General features: G+C 39.9%; 1 long non-coding RNA gene across 1 annotated transcript; it reads right to left on the bottom strand.

Annotated features, from left to right (window-relative positions):
* Positions 1–881: 881 nt before the first annotated feature.
* On the bottom strand, positions 882–4,249 carry LOC121393237. The gene is made up of 3 exons (XR_005960878.1): positions 3,651–4,249; positions 2,460–2,537; positions 882–1,226 (listed from the first exon to the last, which is right to left on the bottom strand). It is a non-coding gene; the product is annotated as an uncharacterized LOC121393237 (long non-coding RNA).
* Positions 4,250–22,938: the final 18,689 nt, after the last annotated feature.

Genomic DNA, 22,938 nt, shown 5'->3' with positions numbered 1-22,938 from the left:
TTTATTTTGCACAGCTTATCTATTTACACAGTTTTTATTTTCACACTGAACTATTCCTTTAATGCTACAGAGAGCTGTTAGGAAAGAAGATGCAGGCACCAGAGTCCCTGTCCTCCCTTCTGAAGTCTGCAGCTCACTGACAGCAGGGGGGGCAACTAATACAAGTAAGTGTAGTAGGGCCGGCCCTCCTTAAAACCAAAAACCCATCGGGACTGGGACAACTGTCCCCCCCCCCCCCCATTGTGGCCCTGTACAGCTTTTGTAGTCCACTGCAAGGCACAGGATGCAGTACTGGAAAGAATAGGTGCAAGTGTTTCATACATGTAACTCTAGCTGGTGATATTTCCTGGTGATGTGCGGGCTGGAACGAAACCGGGGGTTGGGCAGGTTCAGCCCAACTTCCACACACATTTTGCGGTTGAGGGCAAGTTTGGGTTGAGCTCTTCTTCCATTCCCTCCACCCAACCTTATTCTGCTGGCTTTCGGCTCCAACAGCCTCCATTTATAGGCGACTGTCTGCCCCAATCAATATCTGCCCTATTTTTGGCCAGATATTTGTTAGGGAGGCCAGTCGGAAGGTACCATACACATGCAGATAAGCTGATAAATCGGTCTAATGACCTGAATTGGCATCTTAAATCTGCCCATTTTCGTTCGAACAAAACGGCCAAATTCGGTACAAAAAAACGTCGACATTCGAAGTGATCCAATTCGATGGTCGAATTTCAAAGTATTTTCCACTTCGAAATTCGATCCTTGATAAATCTGCCCTTAAGTATTGCTCTTTCTGATTGATTCACATCACAAATATTATTCAGCAAGAACATCCACAAATAAATTATATATTAAAAATTCATAAATGATCAGAATATGTTCTTCCAATATTTCTCTTGTACAGAATAAAATTAAAAGCTTCTGTATGTGACAGCTAGAGCTTATTTACATGTGTTCAGAACTCTCACATTGGTACCGTAAGTGGCATCACACAGAGTTACAGTGTTCATCTTTTTTTATGGCAAATGTCAGACAGGATTTAGGTTTGGCTCTTCTTCCTCCTCCCTTGGAGGTGCATGAGGTTCTTCTTCTCCACTATCTTGTTTGTATTTCTCTGCTTCAATCCAGGTTTAAGGAGCAATAATCTTTTTGGTTCCATAGAGAGGAGGCCCAATGTGCTGATTAATGTCATCATAGTTTATAACGTCCCTCTCTAACAGAGCATTGGTCAACTAAGAAGGAATAGAGAGACAATAAATGTAAGATTATTATAATGAAGACTAGAGGACTTTGCATTACATAATACTACAAAAACCACATAGTAACAAAAACACGGGGCAAATTTGCACCAATGCAGTAACACAGCAAAAATAGCAAGTAAATGGGGCCCAATAATTATTTTTTACTTCAACCTATGCCTACAACATGGGGTGGGAAAAATAAACTAGAATTTTAAAGGACAAGGAAAGCCTGTAACTATAGTCTCCTGCATTTATTGAATACACATAGCTGTACCTGAGCTAAGTTATAATTTCATAATTGTTCCCTTTTTGCCCTCTGTGCAGTGATCAAAGCTCCATCATGTCCATCATTTTTCTTAGAGTGATGTAACCAAGATGGCAGCTGAACACTTTGCACATGCGCAAAATTCCCCCTGCCCGACTATTTGATCTGCCGTGCTGCGATGTGGACGTGAAGATGAATGGCAACAAGAAGAACTAAAGAGGCATGAATCCTATGGAAACACACACGATCGGCTCACAGGAGGAGAACGTGGCAAGTGCTGGCCAGTCGTGTATATCTTCCTGCTTCATGTGTGTGTCACCATAGCAACCTTGTATTTGCTCAGTTTCAATGCCTACTAAGCTCGTTCACGAATTTTAATTATGCGCTGCCATGTAATTTAATATTGTGCACATTTTGGTCTTAGTTAAGCAGAGGTGAATCTTTTTTTTTTTTAAATAGAAGTCAGCATTTTTTTTCTGCTATGTATAGTTGAGACAGAAAAATGGCTTGTAACAGAGCAGAGTTAACAGCACTGATAGCAAGGCTGATGGCAACTCTCAATAGACAACTTTTTATTAGACTTTCCTTTAAGGTAAAATATACAACATTTTATAAAATATAAAATACATCCATTTTGAAACGCAGTGACAAAATTATTCTGCAAATCTGTTATTTTTTTATTCAGATTAATTGAAGCCAAACATGATAGTTTACAAATGAATGGTGCCCTCTAGTGGACTAAATGGTTATTTGTACAACTACATTGCTACATTGGCTTTATCAATAACAAATTAACTAAGCTTCTCACTTAGTACTGTAGTAACTGTTTCAATTCTAAGCAAGAGCCAAACAACATGATATTATTTTCCAAATAGCTGGTCAGTATAGTGTCCCCCTCAGTATAAGATAAGGTACACGAAAACACAGTCAAGAAGGAGTAGGACACAAAACACATTTACCAAAATCAGCTTGTCCCTGTTATCTTACAACACCTTCTCTGTTTGCCTGTAAGCTGTAGAAACTAGTAGTTGGGCTTCCTGCAAAATATAAAGGACAAATAATAAATCTGCATGTGTTCTAAAATGTTTAACAGGATTTATTAATTCATCTCCTTAGTTAAATTTCCATTTTCTCTTAATGATTTAGGGGCACATTCACTAAGCTCGTGTGAATGAATAGAGGGAAAAAAACTCGAATTTCGAGGAGTTTTTTGTGCTCCTCGACTATCGAATTGGCGTAAATTCGCCTGAGTAGAATGATTCGAATAGATCGAGCGAAAAAACGCTGCAACTGTTCGCCCATTCGATAGTCGAAGTACTGTCTCTTTTAAAAATCATTCGACTGCCTACTTCGCCAGATTAATCCTACCGAATTGCTTTAAAAGCCTATGGGAAAGTCCCATAGGCTTTTTTTCTAAGTTTTTGATCGAATAAAAAGGCATTCGATCAAATGAAAATCCTTCGATCGAATATTCGATCGCTCGACTATTCGCCGGGCGAATATTCGCCCATTTGACTATTCGCCAGCGCGTAAATTCGCCCGAATTCCCTATTCGATTCTATTCCCCAGTCGAATTTCGAGGGATTTAACCCCTCGAAATTCGAGCCTTGATACATCTGCCCCTTAGGGTCAGATCTAGTAAGTTTCGACTGGTAAATTCGAATTTTCTGCAATATCGACCCTTGTCTGCCTGACTATTCTTAAATGCTGCCTGTACCGACCCAAGCCTGTTTGACCACGCTACATTGTCTACTCCTTGTGAAGTTGGAGTTGCCTTCCGTCCTAAAACTTGCATTACGAAAGTGCCCCTTTGCTTTTTTGCTTTGCTTAAGACCTGGAGGCATCTGAGTAGCTGAGGGCTCTTCCTGAGGCCGGGAGCCTAGCACTAATTCTGGATTCAGGGTGCTGATCGTGACAGGAAACAGCTCTAATTTGATACTTCGCCACCTAAATCCTGCCGAGTTCAAGTAGAAGTCAATGGCAGAGGTACTTTAAACCATTTTAAGATGTAAATAGCTTTCCTGGCATTTGAATTTTTGAGGAAAACTCAGTAAACATATTTCTTTGTTTCTTTCTTGACAAATCCCTTTTCACACGTTCTTTCACCCATAGCATTAATGTTTTATTAAGCCATATTTCTTTCAATTTACCTGTAAGGTAGGAAGGTCAATAAATATATGTCTGTCCAGTCTTCCTGGTCTCATCAGTACATTATCCAGAATGTCGGCCCGATTGGTGGAGGCCAGCACTATAACATGGTCAGTAGTACCCATCCCTGCAGAATACAAAATGTTTGATCTACTATCCAAAATGGTTAGGACCCGGATAAGGAGTCTTTCTTTGAGTTTACTAAAAATCATTTAAACAGTAAAGCAACTAAAAGTCCATCAAAGGGAGCAATGAAAAGGGAAAAAAGGAAATAGAAAGTACAGTATAGTGTTCTAAATTAAATCAAATTGAAAACATATCTTGGAGTCAAATGCTCTGTTGGTGAGAGACCAAAAACCAAACCCACACCACAAAAGGATTATCCTGTGAAAATAACACAATAAAGTACCAAAAAACAGTGTAACACGCTACATCAGTTGAGAGAAAGCTTGCGACCATAGTGAAAATAACCAAGTGGATATAAAGCAGGATGAAAGATCAATGTTTAACACTTGCCCCAGTTTTTGGAAGTGATTATACTCCAATGTTTAACTCAGAATTCAAGATAGAAAAAAAAATGAGTGCAAAAAAAAAAAAAAGAATTCTGTTATAAAAGGCTAGTGACTTTTTGCATTTTATTTTCCTTGAACACTAACTCAACCACATAGATAACGTTTTAAAGAACTTTCCCATTGACTTCTAAACAACCTGGCCAGGTCTTACCTGCTGAGTTTTTTCTGGCAACTTTTCACATTTTTTTTTCTTTAATAAATCCTGACTATTTGAGGTTTTGGTGAAAAACGCTAATGGATTTTTGATAAATAACCCCCTTCACACCTCATCATAGACCTGAAATACTTTCTGCCCCTTATCGGTAATACTGTAGTTGCATAATTTGCCACTTTCACTGGAAAAAAAAGTGGCATTCAAAATGTTTATTACACAAGATAAAAGTGCACTCTCATAATTGCCAATAAATAGAGTATGCCACAACAGCAGACAGAAGTCCTTTGCAGCATATTCTGCACTTGCCATCAATATTTTTTGCCATACGTCTCCACAGCTTTGTATCTTGAGGTTACACAGAAACATTTTTCCTTACACAGATTTCTATTTGAGCAACGACTGATCATTTGAATTGCCGCTCTGTATTGTCCCAAGGAATGAAATGTCAAAACAATACTGATTGCTTCTTTCATCATTACGCCTGCTCAACATAGCTTTATGGACAACTTAATTTTTCCTAGCAGACAGATACTAAATAAACTATTAGGAAAGATTATCCTAAAAACAAATGTTTGAAAAAGATCTCAATTTTTATTAAAACAACCCAAAATAAGTTTTTGCCACCAACATGGATTTATTTTACTTTGTTAGCATTAAGTAAAATGAAAAAAACATTAAGCATTGTTTGTTTAAATTGGACTTTAGGAGAAATGGCATTATCAAATTTGGAGCTTTCTGGATAATGATCTTCTCTATAATAGGTCCCATACCTGTACTTTTACTTTCTGTAGCATATAAACGTATGCATTTCTTGTCATTCTTAACGTTAAAAAACACAAAAAGTCAAAAATAACCTGTCAAATATATATTTTTCATTGGTGCTTTGTGATTACTATATTCCTTTTTAGGGTGTATTAAATACATTTTAAAAAATCACTTTGCCTGTGGCATTATGCCTTTATTTGGTCATTATGATTATCCTTATAATTTATAACATTATTGCATAAATAGATGGTTTCTTGCATTTAATAGCAGGGGGCACTTACCTTGTCTATGCTGGGCCACTGGCTAAAACTGCAAATACAGCAGAAGGTTATGCTACCACCAAATATTCCCTAAAAAAATGCAGGAACTACTTTTTGTTCCCTTTTATCAGTTTATCAGAAAGGCTTGTAGACATTTTGCAAATATGCAGAATGCATATTCTAATTATATTGAATATTAATAATTTTTATTGAGTTTGTTTATTTATATATGCAACTCTGTTAAAAATTGTATAATGTTGCTCATTTTAAACATGCTTTTTCACAGCTCAGATATTACCAGAATAATTTGCATTTCACAGAATGGTGCATTTAAAAACAAACAATTCAATTCAGTGGTTGCCCTCTGCCTTCAGGGAATTTCTACAAGCCAGTTTAGGCCCCTGTTTCAATGATAAAAAAAAAAACAGAATAACTGTAACCATTTTATTCTTCATCATTAAAAATATCAAGATTGTAGAAAGTTTGTAAGAAAGGGACATTAGAAAAATCACACAATTTGCTGTGAAAATGGTCAACCTTGAATCCAAGGCTAAACATTCCAGATGTTACTTACTGACTGCATCATTTTGCTATAATTGTAAGGAAAGCAAAGCAAGGACACAAGATCATAGATGATAGATGAACTACTGTGGGAATTTGGGAGAAAGGGCAACAAATTTACTGAAGCATTTAAACTCAGACAGTGAAAAGGATTTGCAAACAAAAACAAAATTGTTTGGTAGCTTGCAGTGTTTTACTAGACACATTTCTTGAAATTCAAAGGACAAGGAGACCCTGATCAACTGGGGGACGGGGGATATGTTAGGAACTCCCAGTGAATATCTGTAATTTTGCTTTCCCTGTGCTGGAGTTTTTTATTGGAAAAGTAGCACAGCACCACACTGCCATCGTACCTATCTCTCCCAGGTGTCCCTAGCGCAGACTTATCTGGAAATTACACTACTGTACATGTGCTAATCTAAATCTGAAGAGGGATGAAGGTGACAAAGTGAAGCTTTTTCCCCAGATCAATGCATTTTTTCCGCTAAAACTAGTTTGTTTTTTTTGACTTACAGGGGTTTTAAGGGAAAGTGCTAGCAACGCGTTTTTATTAAATGTAAATATTCTATATGTCCAGCACCTAAAATATCCCATCAGAATACAGTCTTAATTTATACAATAGATTTTCATCCTGCAGGTGTGTAGAAAGTCATGAATGACATATGACCCCTTTTTATCTCCAATTATGTACTAAAACAATTGTATTACATGCAATTATTAAGTGTAATTATAAAATGCAATATACAGTATCTATTATTTGCCATGCAAATGTACTTAGAACCAAAACCAGCATATTTTAATTCTCCATATGTGCCATAAATTTTGTGCAATTTAAATGGCAACATAGCTGCAATATAGTATTTATACACTATGTTAGTATGCACGATATGTAAGTAGTGTGTAGCGCTATAATAAACTGACTTTGCTTTAGTCAGTTCTAGCTACTTTCTGTGTGGGAATACTACCACAAATGAGGCCCAAATGTGGCCCTCTCTCTCAGGGGTAAGCCCTCACAGCGGGGTGGAGGCAGGGTGTAGTGCAACTGTAACCAGGTGCGATAGCACCAATGATGGGCGCTAGTATTTCTTTAATGCTTAACCAATGAACTGTCTTTATTTAACATAACACAGCAAATATCCACAATGGAGCTTAGAACAATCAGACAGCATAAAGGTAGCATATACTCACAGTACCAGTATAGGCTGAATCCCTGCAGGCCAGGGAATACACAGCAGAGATAGTTGCAGCTGGTGAGGGGTATTGCCCAGTTATAGGATCTGTTTGAGTGGCAGTCTAGGGGAATTCCTACCATCCCTAGTCTCAACACTTTAGTCCCTACTCTGGGTCAGTAATACCCTGGGATCTTAATCCCTCTAATATCCTCGTCCTCGTTGAACTGCTGAACTATATATCCTCTCTATCACTCCTAGAGTGATCTATAAATAAGTATGCTATCACTCTACTAGGGCCAATGTGCCTAGGGTCACAACACCCATTCCTTTCCAGCCTGCTTGGTTGGGCTAAAGCAATGGACCCCAATCTCATGGTTCCTCTATATCCTCTCTATCACTCCTAGAGTGATCTATAAATAAGTATGCTATCACTCTACTAGGGCCAATGTGCCTAGGGTCACAACACCCATTCCTTTCCAGCCTGCTTGGTTGGGCTAAAGCAATGGACCCCAATCTCATGGTTCCCAACTTCCCAAGACCTTTATACTCTGGCACAGTCTCATCTGGTGTACACTGTGAGAACTACAGGGGTTACATAACCACAGGGTCCCCATAAGGAACCACTTAGGAGTCCATATTACTAGGGATGTGAATGTCTGTAATGTGTAAGGGTGTCTAAATTTTCACATCCCTACATTTGTATATACAATAAGCTAAAATATAGTGTTTCCCAATGTGGGTACACATTATTTAAATACATATATAACCTATTCACTTTTGGTGTTACCTACCATTTTGATAGATATCCTACTATGTTGTAATACCTTTATAAGAAGCTAGCAAAGTAATATAGACTAGTGGCTTTTAGAGGGTATAGCTAACTAAAGGACCAGTAACCCAGTCATAAGTGATTTTTTTTTTTTAACGTTTAAAACCGTTGTTCCAGCACTTCTATTTTCTAGAATAGCAGAAAGTGAAGTGGAGCTGGAGGCCCCCAAAAAGCCGCATTGTATAGTAACCTGCATGCATATGGGTGCAACTTGCTCCTATTTGATTGTAATTGCAGGCCCCTCTAATTAGATGCAAGTGATCTTACACCACATCTCATATCTAAAGGCACAACAAACAATGTGAGCCCTGCACTGCATCTTGTGCCTCATATACTAAAGCAGGTGCAGCTGGCAAACCGGTGCATAGTACTAATAGAGACCATAATATATAAGCAATAATAGAAGTCACTAACAAGTTTCATGTCTATGTGAAACAAAGTTACAGGATGCATGCCGTTATACATATATATATATATATATATATATATATATGTAGGGGAGAAGAGAAATCCTTCCCCTGCTTTTCTGTCTGTGACATCATTCAGCCCAGTAACAGGCTGGAGAGCGACCTGATTGGCTGGACACCGCAGTGCATCCTGGGAGGAGAGGGTGTGCCAGACTGTGAAGCTGTGTGGTAGGCCCTGCTGGATCTGTGTGTGTCTGCAGGAGTGCAGAAAGAGGCTGTCTGACCCTGCCACGCTGCTAAAGCTTCAGAGGAGGAAAGTGCCATTGGTGAGAGTGATTCTGGAGAAGAGTTACTTGTGATTCCAGTGTGATCTGCCTCTGAGAGAAATCGCTGAGTAAATCCCTTGAAGAGAGGATTTGCCACAGTACTGAGCCTAACAGGAAGACAGGCCTTGTGTAATTTTGCCTGCTACGTGGGAAGCTGCTATTTTCCAAGGGAAAAGGTACTCTGGGAAAAGGTAGCGCTACCAGGGGAATAAGAGCTCTGGGGAAAGGGACATTGCATTTTGACTGTGTGCTTTTTAACCCTTCCAGACAAGTGGGACTGTGATACTATACGAACTGTGTTTGAACAGATAGTTAAAACCTAATAGGGATTTAGGTAGTGTCCCTTATATTCCCATACAGGCGTGACTTTTGTATTAGTTACTACTTTACAGTTAATATAAAGTTAAATATTGTTATCTGCAAAGTGTGTGTGTTTATTATTTCCTAGGGGATTCCTCTGAGGTAAGTTCCTCAGTGCTCCCTAGGTGGAGGCACTGCGCTGTGATTCCTAGTTCCCAGTACTTTTCGACTTGCAAAAGGGACTCAGGGCCCCTGAATTGCCAAGGAAGCTATTATTTAAAGGGACAGTAACCAAATTAGCGTTACATTTTGGAGGCACTGCTGAGATATCGACTGGGAAGCTGGGGATGTTTGATGAAAATATGTCTGCCTTTGAAACTCCACAAAGTGTTCGCCAATGGTGTACTGCATTGGGACTTAACCCTCGAAAGGTTGCCGCTGTAGGGCCTATGGTGCCCAGAGTGAAAGAAGAATTTATTTACCAAATTCTCGATGGGGAACAGACTTTTTACCGCCCAAGAGTGGCTGCGTCACGGAGAGATTCTGCTGGGGTCCTACTAAATGTTCTTATAGAAAGCCCTAAAGAGATAGATCGTGACCAGGTTCCCCCTGATATTGATGCTGAAAGTGAAGGGCCCTGGAAGATTGTTCTGCCTGATATGTCTGATGATGCAGATGAGTTAGCTTCCCAGGGTGATGCCCTTACTACCCAGTATGCAGTGAAGGCACCGGAGAGTGTGCAGCTGAACAAGACGTTGTTTGATTCGCCAGCTGAAAAGAGTCACATAAAGAGATGTCCATCCTGTGAGAGCGTGGTCTCCAAGGGGAGTCGCCATAGTTCTGGTGGCCGGCTGGATACCCCAGAGATTGTGAGCGCGCTGGGACAACTTACTGACCAACTGACACAGCTAGCCTGGAATGGTAATTTTAAGAGACTTAAAGTGTTTTCAGGTACCAATCCTGTACCCTCAGGTGAAGAGTCCTTTGAGAGTTGGAGAGACTCCACTGTTGTGTCCGTGAGAGATTGGACTGGGCCCGAGACTACTATGAGAAGGAAGATCCTTGAGAGTCTTCGCAGCCCTGCCGTGGATGTTGTTAAGTCCTATATGGTTGGTCACCCCGATGCTACTTCGGGTGATCTGATTGAAGTCCTGGAGGTGACGTTTGGCCCTGTAGAGAGTGCTACAGAGATGCTCTATCGCTTCCACTCTACCGTCCAGAAAGAGAAGGAAGATTTGTCTGCTTATCTTGTGCGGCTAGAACAAGGCCTGAGATTGCTAGTGAGCCGCGGTGCAATTACAGACGATGAAATGGATTCTATGAGAATTCGACAATTGAAAAGAGGGACCCTGAATAGTGACCCTGTTGCCATGACAATTAGAGCACACTACCAGGATAAGCTACCCCCTGGGTATGTTGCTCTGATGGAGAGAGTTCGGCGAGAGGAGGCTGATGCCTATGTGAGGGTCAAACGGAGTTCCACTGCAGGGCATACAGAGAAATCCCCTGCTGAAGCAAAACTGGCAGAAGACAACAAGAAACTTCGCAAAGAGTTGGAGGACTTAAAAGCTCAATTGTCTGAGAGAGCCAAACCCCCAGCTGAAACTAAGAGAGTTCCTACGTGTTACCGGTGTGGAAAGCTTGGCCACATCCAGTCAAACTGCCCAGTTCCTGATGAAGGTGAAACCCAATCTGCACTGTGTAAAGTACGCCGTAGGCGTAGAAGATTCCATGGGAGATGTTACAAGTGCCAAGTGATGGGTCATCAGGCCCGAAGTTGTAAGACTTACAAAATTTCCACCATACAGAAGTCTTATTATGAGCCTTCTGTCTGTGAGAGTGACTCCCCTGAAGAGGATAGGGTGTTGAGTCGAGAGAAGACTACTGTGGAGAACCCTATTGGCATGAAGGTGGCCCCTGAAACCTTTGATACCCCCGATAGATCTAAAGTACTGGGTCTGGGTGAGCGCAGGTCTCCAGGTAAGGCCAATATTAGGGTCCCAGGTAACAATAGTGATAAAGACATTTTTGACTGTTTTGCTGTCCAGGCATGCCAGGGCATACGGCAAGCGAGGACGTTGCCGATTTGTCCAAGGGGAGAATGTAGGGGAGAAGAGAAATCCTTCCCCTGCTTTTCTGTCTGTGACATCATTCAGCCCAGTAACAGGCTGGAGAGCGACCTGATTGGCTGGACACCGCAGTGCATCCTGGGAGGAGAGGGTGTGCCAGACTGTGAAGCTGTGTGGTAGGCCCTGCTGGATCTGTGTGTGTCTGCAGGAGTGCAGAAAGAGGCTGTCTGACCCTGCCACGCTGCTAAAGCTTCAGAGGAGGAAAGTGCCATTGGTGAGAGTGATTCTGGAGAAGAGTTACTTGTGATTCCAGTGTGATCTGCCTCTGAGAGAAATCGCTGAGTAAATCCCTTGAAGAGAGGATTTGCCACAGTACTGAGCCTAACAGGAAGACAGGCCTTGTGTAATTTTGCCTGCTACGTGGGAAGCTGCTATTTTCCAAGGGAAAAGGTACTCTGGGAAAAGGTAGCGCTACCAGGGGAATAAGAGCTCTGGGGAAAGGGACATTGCATTTTGACTGTGTGCTTTTTAACCCTTCCAGACAAGTGGGACTGTGATACTATACGAACTGTGTTTGAACAGATAGTTAAAACCTAATAGGGATTTAGGTAGTGTCCCTTATATTCCCATACAGGCGTGACTTTTGTATTAGTTACTACTTTACAGTTAATATAAAGTTAAATATTGTTATCTGCAAAGTGTGTGTGTTTATTATTTCCTAGGGGATTCCTCTGAGGTAAGTTCCTCAGTGCTCCCTAGGTGGAGGCACTGCGCTGTGATTCCTAGTTCCCAGTACTTTTCGACTTGCAAAAGGGACTCAGGGCCCCTGAATTGCCAAGGAAGCTATTATTTAAAGGGACAGTAACCAAATTAGCGTTACATATATATATATATATATATATATATATATAAGCATTCACAAAGTACCTGCACTCCTTCCTTGTTGGTCGAATGTGGGTGCTTGGTCAATCAGCGTATATAATGTTCAAAGTGGACCAGCACACCGAAGTTTTCAATCAAAAGAGTTTTATTTCAACATCACTCATGTGTCCAACGTTTCGGCCCACATTAGGGCCATCCTTATCCTTGATAAAGGCCCTAATGTGGGTCGAAACATTGGACACATGAGTGATGTTGAAATAAAACTCTTTTGATTGAAAACTTCGGTGTGCTGGTCCACTTTGAACATTATATATATATATATATATATATATATATATATATATATATATATATATATATATATATATATATATATATATATATGTTCTCACTCGGTAAGGGGTACTTTAAAATAAAACAGAAGTGGAAGGATGACAAACTGGAAGCGTGAATATAAAAAAACATGTACAGTATATAATATTAATCATAATTGAATTCCAGGGCTGGAACTAGGGGTAGGCAATAGAGTATTGTGTCTATGGCACGAGTGTGTGTGGCGGGGGGCACAAGACACATGCACATTTTTGCATGTCTACCTCTAGTACCTCTAGGTACTTCTGTAACTCTGATAGTCAATGCAGTGAATTAGCGAGCGGAAACAGATATGTCTAATTGATGGAGAGAGTGTGCTTAAAGACTGGTAAAGTTTCTTGCAAGGAAGAGAACTTTCCCAAGATCAGTTGATATCTAAACGTATTTAACAACACTTGGGAGTTCTTTAGCATTAACTGTATGAATAACAGGATATGAGGAGAGAAGGGTCTAAAGGTGAGAAACACAGAATAATATGACCACCTTCCACTGCAGTAAGTGAGGAGCCAAGATACAGAATTCATGTGGGCACTTTCATTCCTGGATGAAATCCATTACATTACATCAAGTCTTTCAAAAAGGATACCATTAGCAAAAAAGCAAAGCACAAAGCCTTTCTTGTCAGCAGCCTCCAAGGACTTGGCACAAGCACAAGGCTGCAATCCCCAACTGACATGACAACAAAACTGGAGCTTACATTTCTTCAGTCAATTCAGACAGCACCAGGTTTTCAAACAAAATCTGGTGCAGAAATTACAGAATGCTCAGTGTGGGGGAAAGAGAGCCTTATTGGAAACAGGTACTGCGTATATAATAAATTAAGCAACATATAACAGTAAAAAAAAGCATCACTTAGCAAGCAATGTTCTTTTCATGGCTGTCTTTACTAACAGAGTGGCTAAAAATTAAGAGCAAACCCTGTTTCTAACAAAAGTACCTGAAATATAGTACAAAGACATATGGTTGACTGAGCTTAAACAATTCAGCACGTGCAATTCTTAGATACGTGTTTCTGTTACCGTCCATTTCCACCAGCAGCTGATTAAGCGTCTGTTCTTATTCAGTGTTGGAAAATGCTGACATATTAGTGGAACGCTTCTTACCAACTGCATCTATTTCATCAATGTAAACAATGCAGGGAGCACGGGTACGAGCTTCTTTAAAAAGACTCCGGACACAGGCAGCACCAAGACCTAAATCATAGAAAGGAAAGGAAGTTATGCATCAATGAGTACATAAAGATGTAGTTGAATGATTTGAAGGCATTCTGCTTTGCCAAATTCAATGATTCAGTGTATTTACACTGAATTTTTTCTTCCTGCAATCGCTCATATTTCATGGACATGGTATGGACCAGCTGTGCTGCGAACCTCACAACCTGCACATGGTGGCAAGAACGCAGATTAGAAATGATGTCACCTCTGGTCAAATCTGTTGCCAGAGAGTGTTCAGCTTGGTTATATCAACTGGCAAGAAGATATGAGTTGGATCTGAGAATGCAAGCAGCAGTTCAGAAAGATTATGCTGCACATACACAGAGATAAATAAATACATTCCAACCAGAATGCATGATCATCAGTGTTTATATTTTTAGAATATCAATATCAGGCGAAGTTTCACTCCGGCGAAAGAGCGCTACTTCACAAATTCACTAAGATGCGGATTTTACTGAATATAACCTCTTGCGCCAGACTTGCCTTTGCCACCAGATCAGGCGAATGCAATAGACAGGGGCGCTCCACCAATGAGGCGAGTTGAGACACTCGCCTCAGGCGGCAGCGCCCCCCTGGTTGCCAGGGGCGGCAAAAATGCCGCTCCTGGTCTTCAAACCGGAAATTTGGCTCTTCTAGTGCAGAGAGCGCTATTGCACTCTCTGCACTATGCATCGCGGACCGCCCCTGCCCTCTCCGGCGCTGTTAAGGTTAGTGCCGTGGGGAGGGGTGGGGGCGGCGAAAGAAGGCCGCCTCAGGCGGCATAATAGCAAGAATCGCCCCTGGCAATAGAGTAGATAGGACTTCCTCAAAAAATAGTTTTTCCCAAAAAACACTGGCAACTTTTAATTTTTCAGGGTGATAGGCTGCAAAAGATTGTAAATTTTTTCTGGGGTACCCGCTTTCCCCCCTACATTTCCTAACATATGGCACATAAACTATACACTGGACTCATGTGTAGGGCAATATAACAACTCTATTTTATCCTATTAAGGTTCCCTGGGCTTGTGTAGTGTAATGTACGTCCATTCAACTTTAACTTCCCGCCGTATGCAAATTAGCCAACGCTAGCGCAACTTTGCTTTGCTTGCCACAGTAACGCTAGCGCAACTTCGCCAGTGTTCTGCGCCCTGGATGCAACTTCGGATTTTAGTGAATTAGCATTGTCCTGGCGACTCTACGCCTGGCGAAGTGTTTCGATGTGAGCAAAGCCGTGGCTGGTGAATTTTCAGAGATTAGTGAATTTGCCCCAAAGTCATGTTAATTATGAAATTAGCCAATGAACTGGGTATTTGTGGAAACAATCCACATTCCTGAAAATGGTGTAACAATGTATGCATAATTCCTTTTGTTTCCTTCAGCACCTAGCAAGCTTAATTAACTTTGTTTATAATTAGAAAAAAACAACACTGCGTATAAATAGAATGGCACTGAATATGTCATATAACAAAGCTGAAACCTGCAATAACAAACATAGCTTAATGGGAGACTGCACATTATTTTCATTTCCTAAAAATCCCTAAAAATCCCTTTACTGAAAAAAAAGAGAACAATAAATAGAACTAGAAAATGCATTCTGCCTATTCATTTTATTTTAATAAATAGTGCCACTTTTTACAACCCATAGTATGTCAATGGCCTAATGGGCATGCACTGGCAATCTATATATTCTGGTAAATGCCACAGATGGCTGCTGAAAGATGTCACTTTTTGGGCCAGTGCTCCTGTTTGCTGATAACTGCATTGGCCGGGCTTCCTTCTGTAGAAGCACCAATGCCACTGTCTTACTCTTTCTGGATTGCATATGTGCATTAGAGTGGAAAGTCAAACTTAGAAGTAAAAAAACGTGTTTTCACTCTACAGTCCATGTGCACTGGGCCAAAGCTGCAGAGAAGAACAGAGAGCCTTGGGGCTACAAGCACCAGCCTGTAGTCTCAGGTAAGAGATGTTACTGTGGGTGCCTAACATTTGGGTGCTAAATGAATTTATAAAGATTATAAAATATTCTAAGCAGTCTCCTAAGCACTCTTGCATATATGCATATAGGATTCTCCAATCCGATTTTTTGTCAGAATTCAGAAGTTATTTTTGCTTCTCAGTATTTGTCTCTTTCTTTCTGCAAAGTACTGCAGGGGCTACATAAATTCTTTTAACATAGAGCAAAGACTGAGAATGGTTGCTGCCCTTTCTATATTCTTTGTACAGTAGAATAACTGCATCAAATTCATATTTGATGTGTACCCTAATTATTTTCTGTAATGATTCTACTGTTTATAAGGCCTTTAGGGCCTTATGGACAACAGTGATTTTCATGTGAGCCAGTCATATTGAAATCAGTTCTGGTTCCAATGTTGTATCAGCCTTACAAAGCAGAACCAAACAGGACTTTTGCTGCACCTGTTATATCAAATGTGGCCAATATAGTTTTATTGGCTACCGATCCAACTTTTGATTACGTTTATTACAATTGACTGCAGCAATATACCATAAGTTTCAGATGCACACATGGAAGATCCCAGTGCAAACTTTGTTGTAACAAAATATAACAAGGAGAAAATGGACATGATGTAATACGTTTTTGAGGGAAACATCATAGATGGGTTTGTCTAATCTAATAAAGCAGGTGGGGTGATTCCTATACCTGTATGGCCTGTCTACATGCTGGTTACTGTTTACATCTGCCTGCCTTACACCATACAACAATGAATATTTCCATACCTTTCCACAAAAAGTAATGATTGAGTGGATAATACTTTTCATCTTACCTCCTATAACCTCCACAAACTCTGAGCCAGCCATTGCCAGGCAAGGAACCTGTGCCAACAAGGTTTTTCCACATCCAGATGGGCCAAGAAGCAAGGCACCTTTAGGTGCCTTTGTTCCAAGCTACAGGTACCTTTATAGGCTCTATAACAGGAAAAACAGCAGCAGTATGCGCGAATATTAGACTTCAATGACTGTTTCATTTTCTGCAGTCACTCAAACAGTTTATAGTGTAGTTAACACAAAAACTAGAATATTGTTACCCTAGGAACAAGAAGGCCAAGAAAACATGATGGATACAGAAATGTAAACAGCTGTACTGTAGCTATGGAGAGACATTTTGTGCATTTGGCATTAAAGCTGAAAGGGTGTAGTGATATAGCTTGAGTGTTATACAGTACATGTAACCTATTAATTTATACAGTGCATCTGGCCTGGGCCTTTTGTAATTATTATTTATATAGCTTTGTCATCTCCCACATTGCTGTAAAAGGTAAGTGGATACAAATAAACAGCAAAACAGTTTACATATACGGACAGCAATTTCACCAGAATATATGCACAGTTACAACTGCATATTTTAAGGAGACAACGAGGTGAGGACCCTGTGTGCGAGAGCTTAGGCCAGTTGACTTTATATGGTGTCAACATACTCCAGTCAAGTACTGGAGTAAAACTCACAAGCCCCATAAAATCTTCAAATATATTTATCAACTCCTTAAAGGAAACCCGTCACCCTAAGAAATAATTCCAAATAATTTCTATTGTGTAAGCTGAACGAAATAAATTTCACTTACACTATGTACGTTGTTTAGATTTCCTTTGTTTCCATCTTGGAATTCACAATCAAACCAGACAAAAGCTTGTGTATGTGCCAAAATGGAGGGAACTGATGTCTATCTCCATGCACAGGACACACAATTATAGACTATATAGAGGGAGGGGGAATTTGAGGACTGCAGCAACATCTAGGAAGTGCTGAATAGAAAGTAGAGGTGGGGCAGGCAATATATGATTGACAGCTCACATTTAAAAAGGGGAACTCCGGCTTCCAAACCAAAATTTGATAAAGAGGCCCACATAACACAGAAAGCCCTAATATATCCATCACAGTTACCTGTTTCTTCAAAAAGTATGAATAAATGCAATTTTCTATGCTGAAATCCAGCTGTTTAACAGTTCTCTTTCTTTCTGCATCATTTGAAATCTTGACAGGGAAGGAGGGACTAAACACTGATGTTACAAATTGTAACTTCTCCACAGCTTACAGACAGCATGCAGGAACTACATAACCCACAATGCATTGCACTGTGATGTTCCTTTCCTTATTGAAATCACATGTGCAGGGAATTTTGGAGGTTGCAGGCTAAGGACAGATGTCTGTTGATACAAAGTAAGAGTAGTCAGCCAGCTCAGCAAAGTAGTCAGAGGAATCAGCAGGAGAGCAGGGGGCTAGGCTTAGGGAATTGTCAGAAACCATTAAAAATAAGGAAAAGTCTGCATATTTTTAAATTATATATATTGCAATGTTTTATGTTTATGTTTACTTTTTAAAAAGCTTAAGTTATATTTTTGTGGAGTTCCGCTTTAAATACATTTATAACACATATGGATGTTTAAAAAACATCCATACTTGTGTATGTACCAGAATAGGGGTGACCTGATACCTATGTCCATGCACAGGAAACACAATGATAGACCAAAAAGGGGAGGGGGAACTTGAGAAGTGCAGTGACATCTAGGAAGTGCTGAATGGAAAGTAGAGGTGGGGCAGGTAATAAATGATTGACAGCTCAAATTTTAAATACATTTGTTATAGGTATGGATGTTTAAAAAAATCTGGGTTTCATGTTTAATTTGCTCAGGGCTTTTATTATATAGCTATTTAAGTCTGGATGACAGGTCAACTTTAATTCACAGCTAAAATGAAGACTCAAATCCCTAACTGCTGCCTAGCAATTTCCAAATGGATGCTACCTGTAAGAAAACCTTACCATGGAGGTCTAGTGGACGGCGGGTTCCTACGATGGGGACGCCCGCTGCATGTGTCTCTTTGCTCCAGTGCTGGCTTCCCCTAAGGCACGCGGCGCGCACTTCTGTGTCTTAAAGGCGCAGTGGTGATGACGTGTGACATCAGCTCACAATGGCGCCAAATTCAAATGTATATAAAGGGAAGTCTGGATTGATAATATTGCCATTTGTTAGGTTCAATTAGCCTTGTTCCTGGGTGTAATTCTTAGTGAATACTATTGATCTTCAGTGTTTTGACCCTTGCCTGCCTGATTGACTACTCTGACCTCTCCAATCCTGATCCTGCCTGTCTGTGACTATTCTGACCTCTCCAATCTGACCTTTGCCTGTCCACCGTCTATTCTACGCTCTCTAATCCTGTGCCTTTCTGACTATTCTAACCTACATGTGCTGACCCGGCCTGCCTGTTCCTGGTGGTGTTCTTCCTTCCAGTATCCTGGTGAGACGATCGTGCCCCTTTGCTCGTCCAGAACCGTTAGCTTAGCTCCTCTCTCTATTAAGATCTGGAGCCATCCAATTAGCCGAGGGCTCCTCCCGAGGTGAAATGTGGCAGTTAAAGGCAGAAGTGAGAGCCGAGACCAGGGAGATTAGCTTGGGTTCTGGATATAGGGTGCCGAACGTGACACTACCTCAAACTGAACCTAACAAAAACTGAACATCTTTCCACCTAAACCTAGCCTTACCCACCCCTTAACTATTTTTACTTACAGCATGCTTATTAACCCTAAATTATTAGCTGATACAGATACTAATTTAATAAATAGGAAACTACAGCTCACATGTTTAAATACATGTATAACAGGTATGGATGTTAAAAACATGATTGATTGACAGCTAAAAATTTTAAATACATTTATAACACATATGGATGGAGAACTAAAGCTCAACTAAAGAAGTAGGTAGAAATCTTGTACATTATGTTTTGGTCTTCTGTATCAGCCAAAGGCAACCACAGCCCTTTAGCAGTAAAGATCTGTGTCTTCGAAAATGCCCCAGTAGCTCCCCATCTTCTTTTCTGCTGATTCACTGCACATGCTCTGTGCTGCTGTCACTTACTGATCTTAGGGACCGACGCATAATATCCAAACTTTTAAACTCATTCCCCGCAAAACTTGTTCCGCATAAACAAAATACTTTAAACTTAATAACTCACTGGAGGTGCTCCATGTAGGCCCTGCTGCAAACAAAAAGCCTTCTCATACTCAAAACAAAATAGAACATAGGCACACTCCACATACTGAGGGTCATTTATCAACACTGGGCAAATTTGCCCTTGGGCAGTAACCCATGGCAACCAATTAGATTGCTGCATTCATTGTTCTACTTGCAGATGGCTTTAACAAGCTAATCACTGATTGGTTGCTATAGGTAACTGCCCATGGGCAAATTTGCCCAGCCCCACTGCTTCTGCAAAAAATTTCTTTTTGAAAAAAGCTTATTTTATTTGTGAGATCCCAGCAAACGTTTCAGGGACATGCCCCTTCATCCAGTGCTACTTACAAACTGTGCAAACAAAGATTTTTAAACATCTTAAAAAAAAGTACATACCCTTGATCATAACAGATCATAACACCGCAAAAAGGTACATACCCTTGTCTATCGTGTCAATGCTGTAGTAGCATCATAGTTGCACTATATTATAATGGTTTATTTAAGAATGAGACTATATTATCAGCACTATGTATATTATAAAACACTATCATTATTGGCAACTCAGGACTGAAATTCAAAATAGGCCCTGGCATGTCCACAGAGGCCCAAACAGCAGCCCACAGGCTTAATAATAATGACTGTCTAGGGCAACTGATAGCAATCCCTTTGGTATTTGCCAGAATCTACAGATTGCAATTTATTCTGCTAGCATGATGAAGTCAGTAATCCTGCCATCTGTACCTACCTCATAACTGCCAAAAAATCTTATTTACCATTTTATGGTAGCTCCTACTACTGAAACATATGTAGATAACAATTAACATAAAACAAGAACCTGTGCGTTTTACTTTATCATAATATGCATTTAGTGCTACTCACAGCCCCAGGATACAGATAGATCTCCACAATGTCGTTCTCTGGCTCAACCTGAACACACATCACTTCACCCTTGGCCAGCATTTCATTCACAAAGTCATTGCATGAGACGTTATCACCACTGCTGCTCAAGGAATTCAGTAGACTCATTATCACAGCAATGATAAAAAGAATTCTAAGACGGTCTCTGTACATCTGATCCTCCCGTTCTCGTCTTTTCTTCTACTCTGGTTTATAAAATATTTTACATGGTGAAACTGAAAATTGCAAAACATACAAAGGTGCCAAACAGAAAAGACCCTCTTTTTCCAACAGTGCATGTTTTGTAGGTAAACTTACAGCAAAGCAGATGCATCAGTACAAAGATGTATTTTAAATTTTTAAACAAGGATCAAGGTCAGGTTTGAGAAATGCTAACTCTGAGGTTTGTTTGAGTGAAATAACAACAATATGGGGACAGTAAAGGAGTGCACTAAAAAAATTATAAACATACTGTACATGTTATTTGGACTTCGATCTTTTTTCCACATACATAAATGAATATTGCATTGCACTGTGTGATTTACACAGATGGGAACAGAGCTCAGAATGCTATTCTTTCTGATTAATTTCAGCCAGTGTCCACAAACAGATAAATGCAAAGTCTGCTGCAGCAAGAACATGGCTGCAACTGCAACTTGATACATCTTTATTTTCTTTCATCAGACACAGGTAACTACATTAATGCTGCGCAACCCTGTGTTCACCATTTTAGATATGAACAGACAATTTAAGGCTATTAATCAACGATTGAACACAAATCTCTGTTTACTGGACATATTTTGGTTTTTGCTCTATTTTCAGCATCTGAAAAATATGAGCCTAAAATCCCATACCTGTGAAGAGAGAGATCTGTAAAAATCCCCTCTGATAAATTGTGGCAAGCTCTGTTTTACCATTTTGATTAAAGGGGAACTATTGCAAAAATAAAAATTTAATATAAACTTCCCCAATACTGAAGTGAGAAACTTTCTAAATACAATCAATCATAAATTCTGCATTATTTCTGAAATAATTAAGCTTATATTCACTATTCCTCTTTCAGCATCTGTTTCTCTTCATTCTGTCTTCATGCAGTAGTTGGGTGTCCGATAGTCATTGACAGTCAGATCCAATATATCTATTGTTTCCCTGCACCTCCATACAGTATAAACAGTATGCATTTTAGGACATTCTTTCTCAGTATATATGTACATATTGGCCCTACATAGGATTATACAGGGAAAAGACAGCACCTTATGTAAATTAACAAATGCAGTTTGCCAGTAGCGAGAGCACCAACTCCTTGACTATTCACAATTGCCCGAGGAAGAAATCTAAACAGTTTGAAAGACTGCATTGTTAAAATAAATAAATCATTTTATTGTTAAAATCCATCCATTTCCTATATATTATTTTGTAGCTGTAAGGAAAGGTGCTCTCATAAAAGAAATAAGACATAGGTGTGTAACTACAGAGGAAGCAGACCCTGTGGCTGCAGGATGGGCCAGGAGGAATAGGGGCCCCATGAGGCCCTAATTCTTATACAATTCCAATAAATATAAATAAAACTGCTCAACTGCTAGAACTTTTGGGGGCCAGAAAAATTATTTGCTGTGGGGCCCAGTAATATCTAGTTTCTCCCCTGGACATACAGAAAACCCTAGGTCCCAAGGATTCAAGATAATAGTTCCTATATCTGTAATTCATTTGTTTGATTACCTACCACTGAAAGATACATTGTTTATTTTTTAATTAAACAGCTGTAGCAATCCTTTTGGTACTGGTACCTATGGTTTAATTATCACCAGTTGACTACATAACTGACACCTCTTACTTGGCAAGAACAAGGGGTAAAATGCCAATTTTTAAATAAAAAAACAGGGGTGATCTGAAATATATTCTATCCTAACAAGCTTTTAGTAATTGACTATAAAGGGGAGTTAAAGGTTTTGCACACAGTGGTGTTGACTTGGCTGGTGTGGTTGTTCAGTTTGACTAGAATGTTTTGTTCACAGATACTTGTGGGAGGTAACTAATACTCATGAGTGACAAGTGGCCATATAGAGGAAAATTAGGTTTCCCAACTGCTGTTTTATGGTATGTATAATTGAATATATACATAATCACATTCTTTTGGAAATAATAAAGAAAGTTAGCTTTCAAAATGAGATTCTGAGTATTCTAGCTGTTTGTAATGCTGTGCACCATTCCTTGGCTTGGTGACAGGGGGAGCTGTATAACAAATAACACTGCACAGATGTACAGCCCTATCTCTAAGGAAAAGGTCACATCCGGGCTGTCTGTATGCAGCACAGAGGAAAAACAGGAAGGAAAAATAGAGGTTGGCAGCTTCTTGCTGCAGCAGCTGTGCTAAAACAAAAAGGCATTTTAGGGAGACATTGTAGCAACAAAGTTAATCATTCAAAAATTAGATTCAAATTACAGTCATGTTTATTCACTCATTAACACCATATAACCTCCCTTAACCTCTTTGTGTCTCTTTAAAAAAAACTTCGACCCCCTACTTCGCCACCTAAAACCTACCGAGGTGCCATGTTAGCCTATGG

The sequence above is a fragment of the Xenopus laevis genome, chromosome 4S (assembly GCF_017654675.1).
Source record: "Xenopus laevis strain J_2021 chromosome 4S, Xenopus_laevis_v10.1, whole genome shotgun sequence".
Taxonomy (NCBI): Eukaryota; Metazoa; Chordata; class Amphibia; order Anura; family Pipidae; genus Xenopus; species Xenopus laevis.
Note: the sequence above shows the minus strand (reverse complement) of the source record. Positions and strands in the feature narration are given on the sequence as shown.